This window comes from Oryctolagus cuniculus, chromosome 8, assembly GCF_051225735.1.
Source record: "Oryctolagus cuniculus isolate XC-2025 breed Fujian yellow rabbit chromosome 8, ASM5122573v1, whole genome shotgun sequence".
NCBI lineage: Eukaryota > Metazoa > Chordata > Mammalia > Lagomorpha > Leporidae > Oryctolagus > Oryctolagus cuniculus.
This window is the reverse complement of record NC_142874.1, coordinates 49,447,371-49,468,711: the sequence shown is the minus strand read 5'-3', so window position 1 is coordinate 49,468,711 and position 21,341 is coordinate 49,447,371. Positions and strand designations below refer to the sequence as shown.

The window sequence follows — 21,341 nt, the reverse complement described above, 5'->3', positions numbered from 1 at the left end:
TTTAAGCTTGCTTTAGCTATTTGGGGTCTCTTGTGTTTCCATATGGATTTCAGAATTGTTTTCTCTACATCTGAGAAAAATCTCATTGGTATTTTTATTGGTATCACATTGAATCTGTAAATTGCTTTCAGTAATATGGACATTTTGATAATATGGATTTTTCCAATCCATGAACATGGAAGATATTTCAATTTTTTTTGTGTCTTGTTCTATTTCTTTCTTTAATGTTTTATAATTTTCATTGTAGACCTTTGACATCCCTAGTTAAATGTATTCCAAGGTATTTAATTTTTTATACCTACTGTGAATGGGATTGATCTTAGAAGTTGTTTCTTTCTCAGCCGCAGCATTGTCTCTCAGCCATGCCATTATCTGTATACAAAGGCTGTTGATTTTTGTATGTTGATTTTGTATCCTGTCACTTTACCAAACTCTTTTATGAGTTTCAATAGTTTCTCAGTGGAGTCTTTTGAATCTCCTATATATAGAATCACGTCATCTGCAAATACAGATTGTTTGGCTTTCCCCTTTCCAGTTTGTATCACTTTGATATCTTTTTCTTGCCTAATGGCTCTGGCTAAAACTTCCAAGGGAATACTGAATAGCAATGGTGAGAGTGGGCATCTTGTCTGGTTGGATCTTAGTGGGAATGCTTCCAACTTTTCCCTATTCAATAGGATATTGGCTGTGGGTTTATCATAAATTGCCTTGATTGTGTTGAGAAATGCCCCCCCCCTTTTGACAGGCAGAGTGGACAGTGAGAGAGAGAGACAGAGAGAAAGATCTTCCTTTTTCTGTTGGTTCACCCCTCAAGTGGCCACTGTGGCCGGCGCACCGTGCTGATCCAAAACCAGGAGCCAGGTGCTTCTCCTGGTCTCCCACGCGGGTGCAGGGGCCTAAGGACTTGTACCATCTTCTACTGCTTTTCCAGGCCATAGCAGAGAGCTGGATCAGGAGAGGAGCAGCCTGGACTAGAACCAGCATTCATTTTGCATGCTGGCACTGCAGGTAGAGGATTAATCTACTCCGCCACAGCGCTGGCCCTGATTTTCATTTTTTTTTTTTAATTTGTTCAGACTCTCTTTATGGCCTAGCATATAGTCTATCCTAGAAGAAGATTCCATACACTGAGAAAAAGAATGTGTATTCTGCAATATGGGATGAAAAGTTTTTAGATATCAGTTATGTCCATTTGGTCCATGGTGTTGATTAGCTCTATTGTTTCTTTACTGATTTTCTGTCTAGTCGATCTGTCCATTGATGAAAGTAGGGTGTTGGCCGGTGCTGCGGCTCACTTGGCTAATCCTCCGCCTGTGGCACCGGCACCCGGGTTCTAGTCCTGGTTGGGGTGCCGGATTCTGTTGCTTCTCTTCCAGGCCAGCTCTCTGCTGTGGCCCGGGAGTGCAGTGGAGGATGGCCCAAATGCTTGGGCCCTGCACCCCATGGGAGACCAGGAGAAGCACCTGGCTCCTGGCTTCAGATCAGCGTGGTGCGCCAGCCACAGCGGCCATTGGAGGGTGAACCAACGGCAAAAGGAAGACCTTTCTCTCTGTCTCTCTCTCTCACTGTCCACTCTGCCTGTCCAAAAAAATAAAGTAGGGTGTTGAAGTCCCCCATTACTATGGTATTGGAGTCTATGTCTGCCTTTGGATCCATGAACAGTTCTTTTAAATAGCCAGGTGCTTGCCATTGGGTGCTTATACATTTGTTATAGTCACATATTCCTGTTGAATGGATCCCTTCATCACTACAAAATGCCCTTCTTTGTCTTTTTTTTTTTTTTTAGCAGTTTTTGTGCTAGATCTATTTTGTCTGATATTAGGATGGCTACACCAGTTCTTTTTTGATGTCCATTAGCATGAAACACCTTTCCCTGTCCTTTCACTTTCAATCTGCATCATATTTGTTGGTGAGGTGCTCCTGTAGCAGCAAATAGATGAGTCTTGTTTTTTAATCTATTCAGCCAGCCTGCGTTTTTAAACTGGAGAATTTAGGCTGTTTACATTCAAAATTACTATAAATAACTAACAATTTGGCCCTGACATTTTCCCATAAATATTCCTATTGTTTACTTTGGGTTTCCATTGTACTTTTACTGGGAGATTTTTGCCTTCACATTCTTTCATACCGATGTCTGTCTTTCTGGGTTTCTGTGTGTAGCACATCCGTAAGCATCTTTCGTAAGGCTGGGCAAGTGGTGACAAATTCTTTCAATTTCTGTTTGCTATGGAAGGTCTTTATTTCAACTTCATTCATAAATGAGAGCATTGAAGAGCAGAATCTTTTGGATTGACAGTTTTTTCTTTAAGACTTGGACTGTTAGTCTGTTCTCTCCTAGCCCAATGAGAAGTCTAATTGGAGATGCTCTGAAAGTAATCTCATGTTTCTCTCATGCACATTTTTCTTTATGTTTTACTGTTGAGAGTTTGACTACAACGTGTTATGGCAAAGATCTTTTCTGGTCATTTTTATCGTGAGTTCTATGTGCTTCTTGTACTTGGTTTCCCTTTCTCCAAATTAGGGTAAGTTGGGTTGTTTGATAGTATCCCATAACTCTCCAACACTGTTTTTAAATTTTCTAGTTTCTTTTTTTTCGTTCTGACTGAAAAATTTCCAAAGATTTGTCTTCTATCTTCTATCTTGGAAATACTTTCTTCTGCCTCACTAAGTCTGTTATTAAGGCTTTCCACTGAACTTTTATTTGACATATTCATCATTTCTAATATTTTGTCTTGATTTCTCTTCAAAATCTCAATTTCTTGGGAGAATTTTTCATTCATGTCATGTATGGATTTCTTTAATTCTTGGATTTGTGTCATTGCTTCTGAGTAATCCTATGATTAATCTTTTGAATTGCATTTCAGGCATTTCATCAATCTCTTCATCTTCACATTCTAATATTGAAGCATTGTTGTGTTCATTTGGGGCAGGCTCATGTTGTCTTATTCTTGTGCATGTATTCTTAAGCAATTGTGGAGATACTTGGAGTTTTCTTCCTCTGATTGATTTATCTTTGGACTATGCCTCTGTGGCTTCTTGGAGTATCTGCTGTTTCAGTAAATACACAAATGAGTGTGCTGGGTGTGGCCAGGGAGCTCTTCTCAGTGCTCCAGTGTTGGGAGTATCCAGGGTGACACCCAAGTTGGGTGTGTTAGATATCATCTTTATTATCAGCAGGGAGGTTTTGATCACTTCTGTTGGCTTAATCAGACTCACTTCATCTATTCCAAGGTGATCAAGGCTTAGATGTTAGCCAAGAGTGAGTGCAGTACTCATTTGTGCTGCTGTCAGCACTGTACAAAGGATCTGTGCAGTCCTCAGTGTGAGCACAGATCCCATTGCAATGACCCCCTGCAGGCAGGCAGGGAGCTCTGAGTATGTGAAGTCACTCACTGATTGCCAGGAACCTCAGTATACCCTGCACCCTCTTGTTCAGTCACAGAACACAAGGTTCTCACAATCAGGGGTGCAGAGGATCTGCTTTGATTTGCTAGTCTATCCTATCCACAAATAGCAGAGACACTCCCAGAGTAAACTGCTTGGGGGTGCTCCACCTCAGTAGTTTGAGCTCCAGAGCCTGTGATGTGTTGAGAGCTTGGAGGCACCTCACAGTCCTACATGAGTGCACAGCCCTCTGTTGATCCTTCCAGCCAGACTCAAAGTCAGTGGGGAGTGTGGATTTTTTCCCTCTGATACAATCCCTGGATCACATGCATGCACAATACCCACCTGCTCAAGCCCTACTCATTTTACAATTGTGCTGGGCACATACAAGGGTCTGCAGCTGGTACTCATGTCAGACTAGTTCCTTCTCCCTGCCTGTTTCTGGGTTTGTGCCCTAGAGCTGCTGCATTTGCCTCTGCTGACAAGATGGCGGCCATCTCGGCCAGCTGATGGGTGTGAACACATGACCGCAACAGCTGCTTCCCACTTATGTCCAAAATAGTGCCCGCCCTTTCTCAGCTGGTTGCCAGGTGCCCTTGTATGGGGGGAGATGCGAAGAGAGAAACGTGCCCCTTTTCTTTTGCTCTTGGTGAGCAGGCACCGTGTTCCCCTCAGGGCTCTGGGCTGGACTCAGAGACAGTGTAGTCTGCTAGGTTCTCACCGGCTATATCACCAGGGGTATGGGCCGCTGCAGTCTGATCTCACCTTGCTCTCCAAAGCTGGAGCTTTCTCCAGCTCTGGGCTGCAGGGGTTGTTTGTGCATTTTCACCTTCCATACAGATCCACAGCATCGCTCCTCCTGCGGAATCTCCACTGCAGTTTTTCCTCCAACTCTCCCCCTAAGAATGCACTTTCTCCCCCAGTTTTTTTTTTTTTTTTACTTTAATATTTTTGCCTAGCCTAGAGGAGACTTCCCTGTCACTATTCCACCATCTTGGCATTCCCAATAAAAGATTAATATCCAAAATATTTCAGGAATTCAAGAAACAACAGCAACAAAAACCAATCAGTCCTGTTAAGAGAGGGCAAAAGACCTACATAAAAGCTTCTCAAGAGACGGAATATAAATGACCAACAAATATGTGGAAAAGCTCAGTATCACTAGCCATCAAGGAAATGAAAATCGAAAACACAGGCCGGTGCCGCGCCTCACTAGGCTAATCCTCCACTTGCGGTGCCAGAACCTGGGTTCTAGTCCCAATTGGGGTGCCGGATTCTGTCCCGGTTGCTCCTCTTCCAGTCCAGCTCTCTGCTGTGGCCCGGGAGTGCAGTAGAAGATGGCCCAGGTGCTTGGGCCCTGCACCCGCATGGGAGACCAGGAGGAAGCACCTGGCTCCTGGCTTCGGATCAGTGCAACGCGCCTACCGTAGCGGACACTTGGTGGGTGAACCAACGGCAAAGGAAGACCTTTCTCTCTGCCTCTCTCTCTCACTGTCTAACTCTGCCTGTCAAAAAAAAAAAATTGAAAACACAGTGAGATATCCATCACCTCACCCCTGTTAGAATAGTTACTACCAAACAGAAAGTTACAAATGCTGGTGAGGATGTGGAGAAAGGAGAATGCTCATCCACCATTGAATACAAATGAAAATTAGTGCAGCCACCGTGGAAACCAGTGTGGCGATTCCTTTAAAAAGTAGAAATGCAACTACTATATGATCCAATCCTACTACTGGTTATATATTCAAAGACATGAAATCATAGTATTAAAGAGATTATAGTTCTACCATATTTATTGGACATAATTCTTTACCTTCAAAACATTTTAAGCCAGAAGTGACACAATTTGTGGTTTTAAAATGTAGTGAATATACTAAGAAAGGCACAATGCTAGAATTCTGTTAATAAAGGAGAAACATAAGTAAAGACTTTCATACATAATTACTTTCATTAACATTCTAAGAATTGTAAATTTATCGTAAACATTTAGATTTAGCATGGAACCGGAATAGCAGAGAGGAAAGAGCACAGCTTTTGGGGAAATTCAGATCAGACATTCATCCCGGCTTTTCAAAATCTGGCTTTGAGATTCAAGGAAGCATGTCAATGCTATGAGCATGCATTTCCTCATCAGTAAGATGGGAATAAATTTTAATTGTTGGTACAATTTGCCTATCACCAGGAGCCCATTCTGAGAAATCAGATTAAACTGGCTCAACTCTCCAAACTGTGACAATTCAAAGTCCTTCCCACATCTCCCTGTCACTTCTAAGGGCTCCTGTCTTTATGATTCTACATGCATGTTTTGGTACCAATGAAACTTTCTCAGCATATTGGTCTCGGAGCAAACCCTTTCCACACCAGAAGTTCCCTGAACCAAGCATTACGTAAGCTTAATAGACAGGAAATTGGTAGGAAGGTCTCACTGGGAGGTATCCACTTCCTGTCTTCCTCTTTCTGGTTCCCTTTTGTCTGTGGTTCAATATCAATGAAAAAAGTCAAAAGCCTACCTCCATCTGCCAAGAATTATTCTGCCCCCTCCTGCATTCTCTCACTGTCTCACCTAATCAACCACCACAGTATTTTTCTAATATAGTTCTCTTTTTGTAAGAGGAATTCTGGAGAGTGATATTTTCTTCATATCATTACATAAGATTTCAAAATCATTCATTAGCTACTAATAATTTGATGCAGGCTGGCGCCGCGGCTCACTAGGCTAATCCTCCACCTTGCGGCGCCGGCACACCGGGTTTTAGTCCCGGTCGGGGCGCCGGATTCTGTCCCGGTTGCCCCTCTTCCAGGCCAGCTCTCTGCTGTGGCCCGGGAGTGCAGTGGAGGATGGCCCAAGTCCTTGGGCCCTGCACCCCAGGGGAGACCAGGAGAAGCACCTGGCTCCTGCCTTCAGATCAGCGCGGTGCGCCGGCCGCAGCGCGCTGGTCGCGGCGGCCATTGGAGGGTGAACCAACAGCAAAAGGAAGACCTTTCTCTCTGTCTCTCTCTCTCACTGTCCACTCTGCCTGTCAAAAAAAAAATATTGATGCAGTGTTTCTCAGTGTGTAGCAAAACATGACTTTAACCTTTTATGTTTTGCTTACAAGCAGAACCACCCCCTTGTCAGTCTCTCTAATCTAAACTAGAGGATGATCATATTAGTTTTGTTGCAGAAACAACTACAAATGGCAATGCCTTCCAAATAGTTTCTTTTTCACTAATATTTCACAGGGACTCCAGGTCAGCAACAGATGTGTTCTTGACAGTAGGTAGGCTAGGCTTGGCTTCATTTGTCATCACATTCTGGGACCTGAGTTGAAGATGCTGCCTTATGTAGGCTATATCATCTCACAGCAGATGGAAAAGGGGACCAGAGAAGCACACAATGGATTTTAAGCCCTCTGCTCAAACATGACATATATCATGTGTTCACTTACACTCTACTAGCCAAAGAAGTTCCAATGCCAAGTCTAATATCAATGAGCAAAGAAGTAGAGAGGCTGATTATACAAATGGATAATGGCCAGATCTTTGCAATACAACTCTGACTCATAGCCCCTGCAGCAACCAGCCCAGGAAGCCAAACCACACCCTCTGTACAACCAACCCAGAAAACCCAGGACTTCCTTTTTGACTTCCAGGTGCCCTATTTTTTGCCCCTGCATCCAACTCAGGCTCAACCAGAAAAAGCAAAATATGCTTTCCAAAGCAACTACATAATGTGCCCCACTTCTAGGGAGCCTCCTCAAGCCTCCTCATGCCAACATCCTCCCATCAGCGTGCACCTGCAGCTCTCCCTGTCATTCACTGTAAAACTTTTCAATTCCTCTGCCTGTCTTTGAGTCTCTGACTAGCACAGGTGTTTGTGGCTGACTCCTTTGCTGTGGAACAAACTCTGGAAAAGTAGCCTGTGTTCCCTTTAGAGAGATCTTTCCTTGTTTCCACAAAGTTATCCCACCTACAGTGCATACTGGGGTGGGAAGGGTTATTGCGAATATCATGGCATTGGGTAGGCATGAGGGAAGGGGAGACTAATTAAAAATGGATAATAACATAATCTGCCATAGCCAACCCTTAGGACTGTGAAAAGTGCTCATCCTCCCCTCCTCCCCTCCCAGTGAAATTCTATCCAATTGTGATGGCACTCTTGAAGCCCTGGATTTTCTGACAATCTGTTTCAGGTCTGGGTGTGAACTAAAACACGAATCACATACACAGGGTGTAACCGTGGCTCTGGAGCAAGATAATGGTAACAAACTCTCTGGGAAGGAGAGGAATGAGAATTTACTGTAATCGCTTATCCATAGCATTTCTAGAATCCTGCTGGGAAAAGACTTCAAAAACCTCTTCTCTGTGTAGGAAATGCCTCTTGGTTGGGCTTCAGTTCTGAGTCCCGTAGGTTCTCCAGTCCACTTTGATCCATTGCTCTTGACTCCTCTCACTGGCAGAGTCTTCCTTTTTCAGTCTCCTCCACAGAGCTCACCGAAGAACATGCTCTTCTATGGCTGAATGCGTCTCAGTCTGCTTGCTGCCTATAGAGATCTGGGGGTCCAACAGTTTGTTTTTGTTTTAAATATTTCTCTCTCTCCCTCCCTCCCTCTCTCTCACTCTCCCTCTCCCTCCCTCCCTCCCTCCTTCTCTCTCTCTCTCTCACACACACACACATACACACACACACACACAAATACTTTATTTGTATTGGCTTTATTTCTGTTTGATTCTATGTGCCAATAATCACAACTACAATTTTTGTCAAGTGCTTCCTCCTTCTACCAAGTACTTTGAGGTTATCAGTGTTTTATGCGGTAGATATTCTCTTATCTCTTTGTCCTGAACCAGCAGTGCAGATGAAGAGATTTATTTGTGGAGGGGAAGACTTAGTCCACTTAGGGATTTCAACCATGTTTAATTCTTTGCCCAAAGGTTGACATTTGTTGCTCAGAGTATTTCTATCTTTTACTGGCAGATAAAAAAAAGAGCTTATATTTTAACCCTGAAAATCTCAACATTTCTAAATCCCCCATTCCTTCTCATTCTACTTAGTCAATTCCTTTCAGAGTTCATCTTTTCTTGATAGTAAATTCATCCAATAACAACCATGGCATGCCAGTTACATTCTGTTTCACCATACTTAGTCTGAAGTCACAAGTATATTAAATGTAAAATCTTCCTCCAAATTACCGTGGACAGTGGTCATACCAAATATTCATTATTCCATACCATAGGTTGTCATTCTTCCCTGTCTTGAATTAAAGTTGCCCTGTTATATAGTGGCCAGAAGCCAATGCTAATTTTTAGGGCTTTGGTTAAGCAGCATTCCACTCTTGGTATCCATCTTGGTATATTCATTTTGCTGTAATAAAAAGTGGCCTCTGTGGCTTCTAAAATAAAGATTTATTTAATACTCATGTCAGACCCAACCTGGAGTAGCAACATCTGCCTAGAAATGCAGTCCTCATGTTAGATAGAAGAGGGTGTCAGAGCCAACTGTTTCATGTCATTTATCATATCTGCCCAAAACAATTAGCCAAAGGAAGTTACGTGGCCAAGCCTAATACCAATTGGACAAGGAAAAATATTCTTCCATCAGAGGGAACTGCAATGGGTTAAAATGTAGAAACTTTTTATAAGAAAAGGGAAAACAAATAATTGGAGAAATAATTGTCTACTATGGTAAACAACAGAATTACTGTCAGCTCACTCTCTTTGGATTCTGCACCATAGATCAATTTTTTTAAAAAAATTATTGTATTGAGCTTGTACAGATTTTTCTTGTCATTATTCTCTAAAATCTAGTATAACAATTATTTACATGGCATTTAGCTTGTATTAGATATTACAAGTAACCTAGAGATGATTTAAAGTAAACAGGAGACTTGCATAGATCATAGGCAAATACTGTACCATTTGATCTGAAGGATTTCAGCATTCAGGGATTTTGGTATGGGGGGTTGGTTCTGCAAGAGTCCCCCATGGCTATCAAGGGACAACTCTGTTTGAGAATCTGTTTTCCATCCTTGATATTGACCAATCAAGATAATGAGTTAAAAAGTCTCCCCTAAAACTTATGATGTTGTTAGTTTATAATCACGGTTCTTGGGAAGTTCATTTTCTAGTACCGAGAGACCTGCCTTGCTATCCCCAGGGGACAGTGTTGACTGGCATCTCTGGATGCGTGCATCTGTGATTTACACTGTCTTACTTTTGCTCCTGCTAATCCTTGAGAAGAAGAGGGAGAAGGTCGAGAAAATAATGGGTGTGATTTGCTTTTGCTTGCATGTGATTGCTTGGCATTCACACACACTCTCTCTAGTCATCCATCAGCTTGTCATGTTCCAAGTGGAGTGAAAGCAAAAGATGCTCCCCATCAACTCTGTTGACTTTGCATTCCTAAAACCACCTTGGCCAGGGAACACTGGGTGACACTGGGAGGACTGAATTATAGATTCTACCTTTCAGGAACATAAACCTATTCCACCTTATCATGGTTTAACTATGAGTAGACCAGGCCAATTCCTAGAATAGCATGGAAACAGTAAGGTCACACACACCAATTGTAAAAGTTCTCCAAGCATGTGAATAATCTGTCCTACTGATCCATAGCTCAGCAGCCAATTGCCCCCTTGCTAGCTTTGCCCACTGGGAGCAGAGATTTAATTTTACCTCTGGCACAGGGTAGCAGTTACCATGGATGTGCCTTTGCAGCAAATAGAAAAAAGGTGTTGCCTCTGGGTAGACAAATCAGAAAAAGAATTCCCACTGCAATGTGTAAACATTTTTAATGATCTCCTTTGGTGAATTACTGAAAGACATCCACCAACTCCCACTGCCTCACTGGGGGAAAGCACATGGGTTAATTTTTTAAAAGTTGCTTTGTGAAAAGAAGAAAAATGTACTACCTCATCCTAGCAAGTGTAGCCTTAAGCCAAAACCTTGGCTTGGCAAGTGCAGCCTGGCTTTCATGGCAGCCCCCACTCAGCCCTTGGACTGGGTGCCTTTGCTCAGTGCACAAAAATACAATTATGAGTGACAGCTCTGCACTTGACATTAAGCATGGGATGCAAAAATCTCATGTAAAACTTGTCCAAATGTATATTTTCCACCAATAAATTTCTTTCTCAGCTTCTGCGGACCAGTGTTGAGTGGTTTAATTAAACTCCACACTGATGTGAGCCAGTCACTTACATCCATTCTCTATTGAGAAAGGAGCCCTAGGTAACTTAGTCGTTTCAACACAATGAGACCTTTCTCTTCCATGTAGGTAATACGTCATGTGTGGTGCCCTCTGAAGGAGTTATTTATATGCTTCCGGAATGTAGAAACGAGGTAATGGGCTGGTGTTTGGAGGCGTTTTCTCTCTTTTTCACGGTCATTTTACAATTTATTCTCCTTTCTGGTTCAGTTCTGCCCATTCAGATCTTCACCTTTTCTTGCCAATTGCAAGCCGGTAATTGTACACTTGAAAATGTTTGCAGGATTTTCTCCAGACACCTGCTGTCAACTACCACGTGTCAGAGACTTGTATGGTAAATGGCGCTTGTTACAGATTTGCCACAAGCTGTCATAAAGAAGGCATTCTTCAAGCCCTGTGCTTCACACAGCATCACTCTCAGCAGTGCAAAGGGACAGGTTACATGTTTTACAACACTTACGAATAGTTTTAACAAAAAAAATGATCAGTAAACCAAGACTGTGTACTTCTAGGAGAAACTCCTGTGAAAGCATTGCAGCGGCTTCCACTCTAATATCAGCTCTAATTTTTCTCATCAGTACAGTTTCCACTCTGGTAATGCATTTGTGTTCAAAGTGTAAAAGCAGAGCGTCTGGTAAATTTTTTTAAAAAGTACACCTACTCACAGTAGACGCAGTCATGAATCATATAGGATCACTCATCAGAAGCTATGTGAAGCTCATAAAATGGAAAGTAACAATAAATAAACCAATTTTTTTTAAAACTTTCTCAGCTCCAAGATTTATAAATATTATTTTTAAATGGACTTTTTAAAGGGAGGGGGACAGAGAGGTCTCATTTACCGGTTCACTCCCCAAATTCCTATAATGACCAGGGCTGGGCTGGAGCCAGAGCCAGGAACTGGAAACTCAATCCATGTCTCCCAAATAGTAACAGGAACCCAATTACCTGAGCCGTCACTGTTGTCTCCCAAAACCCAAATTAGCAGGAAGCTGGAGTCAGGAGCTAGAGCCAGGAATCGAATCTTGATATTCTGATATGGGAGACAGGTGTCTTGAACACTAGGCTAGACTCCTGCTCCCTAAATAATAATTTCTAATTGTTAAAAATGTTCATCTATCCATCCACCAGAGGCAAGTCAGTGTGATCCGTCATTACTGTGTAATGAGTTAAATGGCTGTAATAAATCTAGTTAAAATTTGCACAGCACTATGATCCTCCTGAGGATTCTAAGATCAGCTAATGCAGAGAGAGGGGCTTCCTAGTCTTCTTCTTTCTGACTTCATTTGGCAGGAACGTAAAAGAAGGATGTTTTCGGGTGCAGGTAACAGAGATCTCAACTATGCCCAGCAAGAATCATTTGAAGAAAGAGAATCCCTCACACACCATAAGAGGCCCGGGAGTAAGGAGGGTTGTGGGACTGATTAACTCAGTGACTGGTGATGGTATCAGTTCTCTCCTTCTCAGTGTTGTTGGTTCTAGCTGGTTATAAGATGACTGGCAATTCTACAGTTCATCTCCTAATAAAATGCAAATGATGGAATTTCTTGTCCATGGCTCTCCCTTAGGAGCAAGAAGATGTGTGCTAGAAGGTTCCATAAACTCATTCCTTAAAGCCACCACTGGCAAAAGGAGTGGGATGCCAGGTAATAAGCCAGATCTGTTGCTGGAGCTGGGCAGGCATTAGTTATCCCAAGGTACACGGCTCCATGCTATGTGGGGTACACTTTCACACAACTGGGCTTCTGCTAGGGAAAAAAAAGACAGGAAGTGGATACTTAATGAGGAATCCATATGATCCTCTCAGATACCTAAATCTGCTCACAGTTTAATAAATCTTAGTAAAGACTTACCAAAGTTACTGTTGAAATCCTGATCATGCTAACAAAACACTCCTTAAGAGATCTAGTTTTTTCATGATGTTATTTTTTTTAATTTTTTTATTTTATTATTTGACAGACAGAGAGAGAGAGAGAGAGAGAGAGATCCTCCTTCCATTGGTTCACCCCCCAAATGGCTGCTACAGCAGGAACTATGCCAATCCAAAGCCAGGAGCCAGGTGCTTCTTCCTGGTCTCCCATGTGGGTGCAGGGGCCCAAGCACTTGGGCCATCCTTCACTGACCTCCCAGACCACAGCAGAGACTGGACTGGAAGAGGAGCAACCAGGACTAGAACCCGGTGCCCATATGGGATGCTGGCAACGCAGGTGGAGGATTAACCCAGTGAGCCACAGCGCCGGCCCCACATGATGTTGTTATTTTTAAGAAATAAACCCCTATACATCTTCACTTATTGAGCTCAATCAACATTTTTTTTTTTTTGGACAGGCAGAGTGGACAGTGAGAGAGAGAGAGAGAGAGAGAGAAGGTCTTCCTTTGCCGTTGGTTCACCCTCCAATGGCTGTCGCAGCTGGTGCGCTGCGGCCGGCACACCACGCTGATCCAAAGCCAGGAGCCAGATGCTTCTCCTGGTCTCTGATGGGGTGCAGGGCCCAAGCACTTGGGCCATCCTCCACTGCACTCCCAGGCCACAGCAGAGAGCTGGCCTGGAAGAGGGGCAACCGGGACAGAATCCGGCACTCCGACTGGGACTAGAACCCAGTGTGCCGACGACGCAAGGCGGAGGATTAGCCTAGTGAGCCCCAGCGCGGACCTTGAGCTCAATCAACTTTACGACTAAGAAATTTCTGATAATTATTTTTAGTATAGGTATTTTGGCCAGTTTTAATTGCTGGATAGGGACTGGTGCTACGACGTAGTAGGTTCAGCCTCCGCCTGCAGCACCAGCATCGCATTTGGGCACCAGTTTGAGTCCCGGCTGCTACACTTCCAATCCAGCTTCCTGCTAATGGTCTGAGAAAGCAGCAGAAGATGGCCCAAGTGCTAGTGCCCCTGCACCCACGTGGGAGGCCCGGAAGGAAGCTCCTGGCTCCTGGCTTTGGATCTGCCCAGCTCTGGCTGTTGCGGCCATTTGGGAAGTAAACCAGCAGATAGAAGATCTCTCTCTCTGTCTCTCCCTCCCTCTGTCTGTAACTTTGCCTCTCAGATAAATAAACCGTTTTAAAAAATTGCTGGATACTCATTACAAAGAAAATTAACTGGGTTCGTAGTCAATGTGAACTTATTGAGAGTCTAAAAATGTGGATCTTCTCAAGAGATAAGGGAGACATTTCCAGTTTATCGTCATTTATTACTTTTTCTGATACAGTTGCTGATTCGCATATGTATTTTTCGATCCCATGCAAGTAGTCCACATGTTTTCTAAGTAGCCTAAAACCTCGCTGCTCAAAATATATAGTCCTTGGATCAGCAGCACAAGCATCGTCTTGGAACTCATAGAAATGCAAAATCTTAGGACCCGCTCTCGACCTACAGAATCTACATTTTAAGATGACTCCCTGAAGTTAAGTTGCACTTAACATTTGAGCCACTCGCAGGAGACAATGGGCTTAGCATTTAAAATGCCAGTTAAAATGCTGGCATCTCATAGAGTGTGGCTCCATATCCAGGTCCACTCCTGACTCCAGCCTCCTGCTGATACATAGCCGAGGGGGTAGCAGTGATGGCTCAAACTATTGATCCCTGCCACCAACAGGGGAAACTTGAATGGAGTTCCCAGCTCCCTGCTCCAGCCAGCCCAGCCCCAGTTGTTACAGGAATTTGGGGAATGAACTAGCAAATGGGAACCTTCTCTCTCTCTGCCCATTTGTCTCTCGCCTCTCTGTTTCTCTGCCTCTCAAATTAACTGGTTGATTACTTAAAATCTGATCAGCACTACTGTAGATATAGGTAGGCATGCTCTTGGCCTCTGAGGCCAGCAGGGTGCGTATACATAAATATGAACTCAAGCTATAACCCATATCACTTTAATTTGGAACTTAAGGAAGCAAAGGAATATCATGGACTCAGAGAACAAAATTCCTGCTTAGCTCTTATCTCTGTTCCTTTACTGTAAATATCCAAGCTCTGTTTGAACTCATTGACGTATGCATGCAGGGTACCAGGACAGTGTGTGATTTTTTTTTCTTCTGATCACTTTAAAAGAGTCTAGACATTTGGGCATGGGGTTGGTGATACAGTGTGGAAAAACTAAAGCTCATAATTTGCTTGGAATCCTTTCGATCAATGCTGGCAGTATTTTTTACCAAATACGGTCTCAGAGTGATACAGAAGCCAGCACATGGCGGGTGCTCAGTAAATACCCATGTTAATTTTTTTAAGTGATAATACGGTTAAAGTTACAGGCTGAAATTTGTTCCTATGGCTTGATCCTCTGGACAAGTACAGTATGTTCAGAGGCTTATCTACCCCACATTTAGCATGCTCCCCAAATGGCATTTCTCTCATTTCCTCGAAAAGCCTTTTCTGGAGAAACTTCAGATCAGAAGCCAAAGAAAATTCAGCTCAATTTGCCCTGCTCCCCACGGAGCTCGCAATGACTGAAGGCTTTCATTCCCTCCTCTCCCACAGTAATTCTGGGTGTGCATTAGTCACCATCTGTGTTTCCCTACCTTTCACCATGAGAAAGCAGTGGATTTGCTGGGCTCCTCTGAGCTAAGTCAGCAGCAGGCGGCTGCGTCGTCTTCGTGGGCAGTTGTTTTACGTTGTTGCTGTAGTTGTTTTGTTTTGCTATTGAGGAAATAGACAAGCAGATGTTTATAAAGTATGACAGAAGATGCAAATGTAAATTCTATTCAGTTCTCATTCTTGTCTCCTTTGGCTCCCCCCTTGCCTTTTTTTTTTTTTTTTTTTTTTTTGACAGGCAGAGTGGACAGTGAGAGAGAGAGACAGAGAGAAAGGTCTTCCTTTACCGTTGGTTCACCCTCCAATGGCTGGTGCGCTGCGGCCGGCACACCGCGCTGATCAGATGGCAGGAGCCAGGTACTTCTCCTGGTCTTCCCATGGGGTGAAGGGCCCAAGCACTTGGGCCATCCTCCACTGCACTCCCGGGCCACAGCAGAGAGCTGGCCTGGAAGAGGGGCAACTGGGACAGAATCCGGCGCCCCGACTGGGACTAGAACCCGGTGTGCCGGTGCCGCAAGGTGGAGGATTAGCCTAGTGAGCCGCGGCGCCGACCCCCCCCCCCTTGCTTTTTATCTGCCCTCTGTCAGCCTCTCCTCCCATAGCCTCAGCTTTTTTAGTGTTACATCATTTTCCTCCCCCTCAGTCCTGTCCTCACTGCCTCTCCTGTGAACGGATGACCAGGCCTCCTGCTTCACAGGGAAACACAGCCTTCCTGGTTAGAGCCCTTTTGGTTTCTGGCTCTCCAACTCCAATTTCTACAAACCTGGTCTTTCCTTTCTCCAGTCTAAAGGAGGCCTATTCCCTTCTCCAGTTCCAGACTCATCCCATTACCTTTACTCTTGATCCCTCCATGGCGGGATGAACCGGCAGCCCCTTAAGAGACGTCCACATCCTTAACCCTGCAACCTGAGAATGTTGCCTTATTTGGAAGAGAGTTCTCCCCACGTGGTAAAGTCTAGGATTTTCTGATGGGGTGATCATCCTGGATTTTTCCAGGTGGACTCTAAATTACAAGTGGGTGTCCTTACAAGAGAAAGACAGAGGGGGATATGAAACAGAAAGGGATAAGATGAAAATGTGCAGAGGACAAGACGCCATGGAGAGAGGGGCAGATTAGAATGATCACACCACAAGCCAGGGAATGCCCATGACACCAGAAGGTAGAATAGGCAAGGAAGGGGGTCTCCCTATCAGCTGGGCTTTAGAGGGAGCATCGTGCTGAGACAACTTGTTTCAGACTTCCGGCTTCCATGACTGAATTGTTGCTGTTGTAAGCCATCAAGGTTTTGTCCGTCTTCCTCGTCAGAAGGAGACCTTGCTCCATCAGTTGGTGCTTTTTCCTGAACTCTCTCTGCCAGTTTCCCTTAGCCATATATGTTTGCAGTTTTCTTCCATTTGAAAAGCCTACTATGTTCTTTATCCTTTACCCCTTTTCTTTCTTTCCCAAGTAAACCATTAACAAAATCTGTGTGCTTTATGCCCTCTTCGTTGGCTTCCTCTCACATTTCATACTGCTGCAGCCAAACTACTCTATGCGTCAGTCCACTGAACTCTGCCACAGGTCGCCAGTTATCTCGTAACTGCTAAAGCCAGGGGACACTTCAGCTGTCATCTGACTTGACCCCATTGTTGCACTTGATCCTTCTGCCAACTCTCTTCTTGAAAGGTTTCCTCCTCTTGAATTTTAAGGTGCACTTCTCATTCTTCCATCTGACTATTCCTTCTTGAACGCCTTCTGTTCCTCCTATTTTCCTGCTCATCGCTAATTCCCAAGGTTCTTTCCATTCATGTCTTCTTCTTCATTTATATGCTTTCTGGATAACCTCATCTCCTTTTGCTTCATTCCACCCAGAGATGAAAATCTAATCTATTTCTTGATAGAAGTGCTTCCCTGGAACTCTAAGTATATATAGCCAACTGCCTATTGGATGTATCTACCTTAATATCCCATTAACACCTCGTTTAACTTTCCAAAATTGAATACTCATTTCATTATCAGAAATTAACAAAAACAGAAGCTATTGCTGGCAGACAATTTTCCATGGCATTTTGATCCACACATCTCAGATTATTTTCTAACGATGTTAGTAGAGCAAACAACGTAGAAAGATAGAGGTTGTAAGGGATTTAATGTTTGTGTCCCCCCAATTTATAAGCTAAACCCCAATGTGATGATATCAGGATATGGTAACTTTGGAAGGTGATCAGGTCATCAAGGTGTTTTGTGAACAGGATCAGTGTCCTTATGAAGGAGACTCCAGAGAGCTATTTTGTCATCACAAAAGAGCCCCATGAGAAGTCAGCAGCCTGCGACTTGGACAAAGGCTGGCACCAGAACCTGACCCTGCCGGCACCCTAATCTTATACTTCCAGTCTCTGGAACGTGAAAAATATGTTTCTGTTGTTTATAATCCACCCGGTCCACAGAACTTAGTTACAGAAGCCTGAATGGACCAAGACAGGTAGTGTTTCTCTATGGCTCAGAGGCGGATATGTTTCCTGATTAGGATGATAAACAAAACATTGGAAAGTTTTTCTGGCATTCTCTTTAAAGGATTGGGGTGTTCCTTTCTGCAGGGTTCCTCAGCTCTGAAACAATGCTGTGTGGCACTAGCATTCACCCTGAGGCTGCTCCACATTGTCCTTAAGACTTGGAGAACAAGGAGAACTGATGCAAACATGAAGTTCATGCTACCTAATGTGCCAAGAGTAAGACACTGAATAAATCTATTTGGCTGCTTGTTTGCATTAAATTTATGGAAGTGTGGCTAGCCAGTCTACTCACTGCAGTAGTTACTGCTGCACCACTTTGCAGCTATGTGCCTACACAGGAAAGGAGAGAGGAAAATGTCCAAGATACTGCAGAAGAATTCTGACATTGCATTAGCACAGGCTGGAACTGAAAATGTCTGGGAGCAGTAAAATTCTGAGGATTTTAAGTAGTGAATGGCCAAGAGTGGAGACATCTTTGAATATTGCAGTTACTAAGGAAGTCACCAGTTATCTGTTTCAAAAAGAAGAGATCTGTCTGCAACATGTAGACCATAGAGGTCTGACATATTCATTAGACTCTGGCTTCCTGTTGCCCACAGATGAGACTGTCTTAGAGAACATGGTGTGACTCTTACTTTAACCATAATAGCCAGGAGCAATCAATAAGATAACAAAGATGATTTTCTAGTATTCTATATGCCAATTCAAGATGCTATTTGCCATCCTTACGTCAAAAACTGTCATTAATACTCTTCTCTGCCTTTTACATTCTCTCCCGACCTGCTCCATGAACTTGGTGACTAATTCCCACCAATTCTGCCTTGTGATATCTCCTGATGAAGCCCCTGCATCACCACCCCATTTCTACAGCTTTAGTTCCATCATCACTTCATGCCATTCTTGCAATAGTCACTGAATCCTCCAGTCATGCTTCCTTCACATCGTTATCCACTTTTCTACCCAACTGATCACATCCGTTTCCTGCCTAGAACTCTTTGGCGAGCCAGACTGCCTACAGGAGAAAAACCAATGAGACATGACATAGGAAAAAACTCAACGCAGTCCGGCTTCTACCCAAATATCTGATTTTGTCACTCATTGTACTGCTCAAGTTGTAATAACTCCATTAAAAAAATCCCTTTCACAACTCTCTGCAGTTTCCCAGGCTGCTTCCTCTATCTAAAATGCCATTTCTTCTCCTGCTGGTGAACAACTTAACACTGGGCTAAGGCCAGGCCAATTTAGCATTCATGTTTCCTAACACTGAGGGTCCTTTCATGTAGGACTTTTAGAAGCAGTGTTAAGGTCTTGTACTTATTATAAGTAATAATATGGAACTCACATTGTAGATACTGTTAGCTAACAGGCAAGGAGTCTGATAAGAGGCATGTATAACTAAATGCTCATGCTCCCCCAACACTTATATATTGGAACCTGGTATCGAATGTGACAGTGTCTAGAGGTGGGGCCTTTGGAAAAAGGGTAAGCCATGAGGGCTCCACCTCATAAAGCGGATTCATGTCTTTACAAGAGAGACTCAAGTAGTTTCCTTGCCCTTCTGCCACGGGAGGGGGCACAAAGAGGTGGCAGCTATGTAGCCTAGAGTGAGCCCTCCCAAACACTGGATCTGCTGGTGCCTTCATCTTGGACTTCCCTTCCAGAACTGTGTGCAAAAAACTTCTCCTGTTTGTAAATGATCCGCTCAGGGGATTTTGTTAAGCATCATGAATTAAACTAAAATTATCACTTCAGCCAAGAACACAGGAAAGTCTAGATTTACATTCAAGATAAATCTTGAGATACTTCTTTACCCCTCCCCACAAAATAATTCACCATAGGATTCCTTTAAATATCAAATTTGTATAGCATTTAAAATACAATTCAGTTCAAATGATAAACAACAAACTCTCCAACTTTTCACAAATATGAGAATTCTCACATCCTTGGATTTGAGATCAAGCTTAGAGTCCATGAAAATCTAAATACAAAACCTAAGCTTGGGCCGGCAACACAGCTCACTAGGCTAATTATCTGCCTGCGGCGCCGGCACTCCGGGTTCTAGACCCAATTGGGGCGCCAGTTCTGTCCTAGTTGCTCCTCTTCCAGTCCAGCTCTCTGCTGTGGCCCGGGAAGGCAGTGGAGGATGGCCCAAGTGCTTGGGCCCTGCACCCGCATGGGAGACCAGGAGAAGCATCTGGCTCCTGGCTTCGTATCAGTGCAGCGTGCAGGCCGTAGCAGCCATTTATTTGGGGGGTGAACCAATGGATGGAAGACCTTTCTCTCTGTCTCTCTCTCTCACTGTCTAACTCTGCCTGTCAAAAAAAAAAATTAAAAAACCTAAGCTTGTACTGAAAATTCTAGCTTTGGTCTGTCCCCTTCCTTCTAATCGATAGACAATAGTAATGCAAACTAAGGAAGAAATTGAAATCTAATGTTTCTGCAGATCCTGAGTTGAAATAGAGCTTAAGTATATTTCAGAAATAGTTGACCACATTTTTACAACACAGAATACTTTTAAACAAAGATTATCAAGGTTCATCTACTGCAGAAACTTTGTTAAGTTCTTTTTCACTAAAGGAAGAAACTGTCAAAACAAGTTTATTTACAGAAGGCCAAGTTTAGATTCTATTCCAGTCATTGAGAGTCCATTTAGAGGCAAATTTATATGTAAGTGTATGTGGGCATATATGTTGTGTGTGTAATTGTGTAAATCTAGCAAATAACTTGAACCATCAGTAAATAACTAAATGCCCACTTAGTTGGAATACAAAAGCAATCCAAAGATCGAGGGTGGAGACGGCTGAAAAATTGTAAGTTGCTCAAAAGACTATCTTGGGTCAATGCAAGAGAAAAATATGAGAACATTTTCTTAAAAAGAAAAAAATAAAAGGAAACAGAGCATGCAACTTCAGGGCTCAATATGTGCCTAATCTCTGTGTGGGATTTTTTCATTCCAACATGTGCCTCCCAGAACAAGGACAACAGTGAACCCTAAATCATATTCGTCTTCTGAGAATAGTATGTAATAAACATAGCCTTCCTTAAGGAGATATGTGGGTCAGGGTGAGACACATTGTGTATCTCCCATCCTGGAAATCCAAAATATTTACACAGATAATATCTAGTGAAAACAAACACTAATGGCCACCTTGCTGGGGAAAAGAAGGGAAGCAGATGTCGCAAACGACTGGGGGAAAATGAAGGCGGGACAGGATTTTCTAAATTGGTTGAGCACTGGATGGACTTTGTGTATGGGTCATCTTATTTTAACACTAAGTGTTTAGCATCCCCTTCTTTTCATAATACCATTACTTTGCTAATTTCAGGCCCCTGGATCTCCCAGCAAATTGATCACTTCCCTGTTACAGCACCATGGAAACTTTTCATGGCAAATAAGGCATTTGGAGGAGGACTCGGATTTCTGTTCCTTTTCCATTCAACATCTTTGGGTGGCAAAACCCGACATAATTTGACAGATACGCACAGAGGAGATAATATGCCTTTGGGAAAAAAAAAAGTATTAAAAAACCTAGAACACCAACCTTCAGGAGATTGCCTTATTCTCTTGTTCACCTTTTTTATATTCATTTTGAAGTAATTTCACAGCCAAAAAGAAGGAAGACAACATTACTGTTAAGTTATACCTCAGAGAAAAGACAAAGGACAGATAGAAACTTCCATTCCCGGGCACCAGGTGCTTATGTCAGCCTTCCTAGCCTTCTGCAAACACTGTGCATGCGGCGTGTATCTGAAGTTG

The 21,341-nt window shown here is 43.3% G+C and overlaps 1 long non-coding RNA gene across 2 annotated transcripts in view; it reads left to right on the top strand.

Moving 5' to 3' along the window:
• The window catches only part of LOC149125006 (uncharacterized), a 58,407-nt gene extending 37,322 nt beyond the window's left edge, over positions 1–21,085 (top strand). The window contains exons 2-3 of one of the 2 annotated variants that reach the window (XR_016211906.1): positions 10,637–10,701; positions 20,911–21,085. This is a non-coding gene — a long non-coding RNA (uncharacterized LOC149125006). The remainder of the gene's footprint in view (positions 1–10,636; positions 10,702–20,910) is intronic. The other variant, XR_016211905.1, reaches the window with a different exon arrangement.
• Positions 21,086–21,341: the final 256 nt, after the last annotated feature.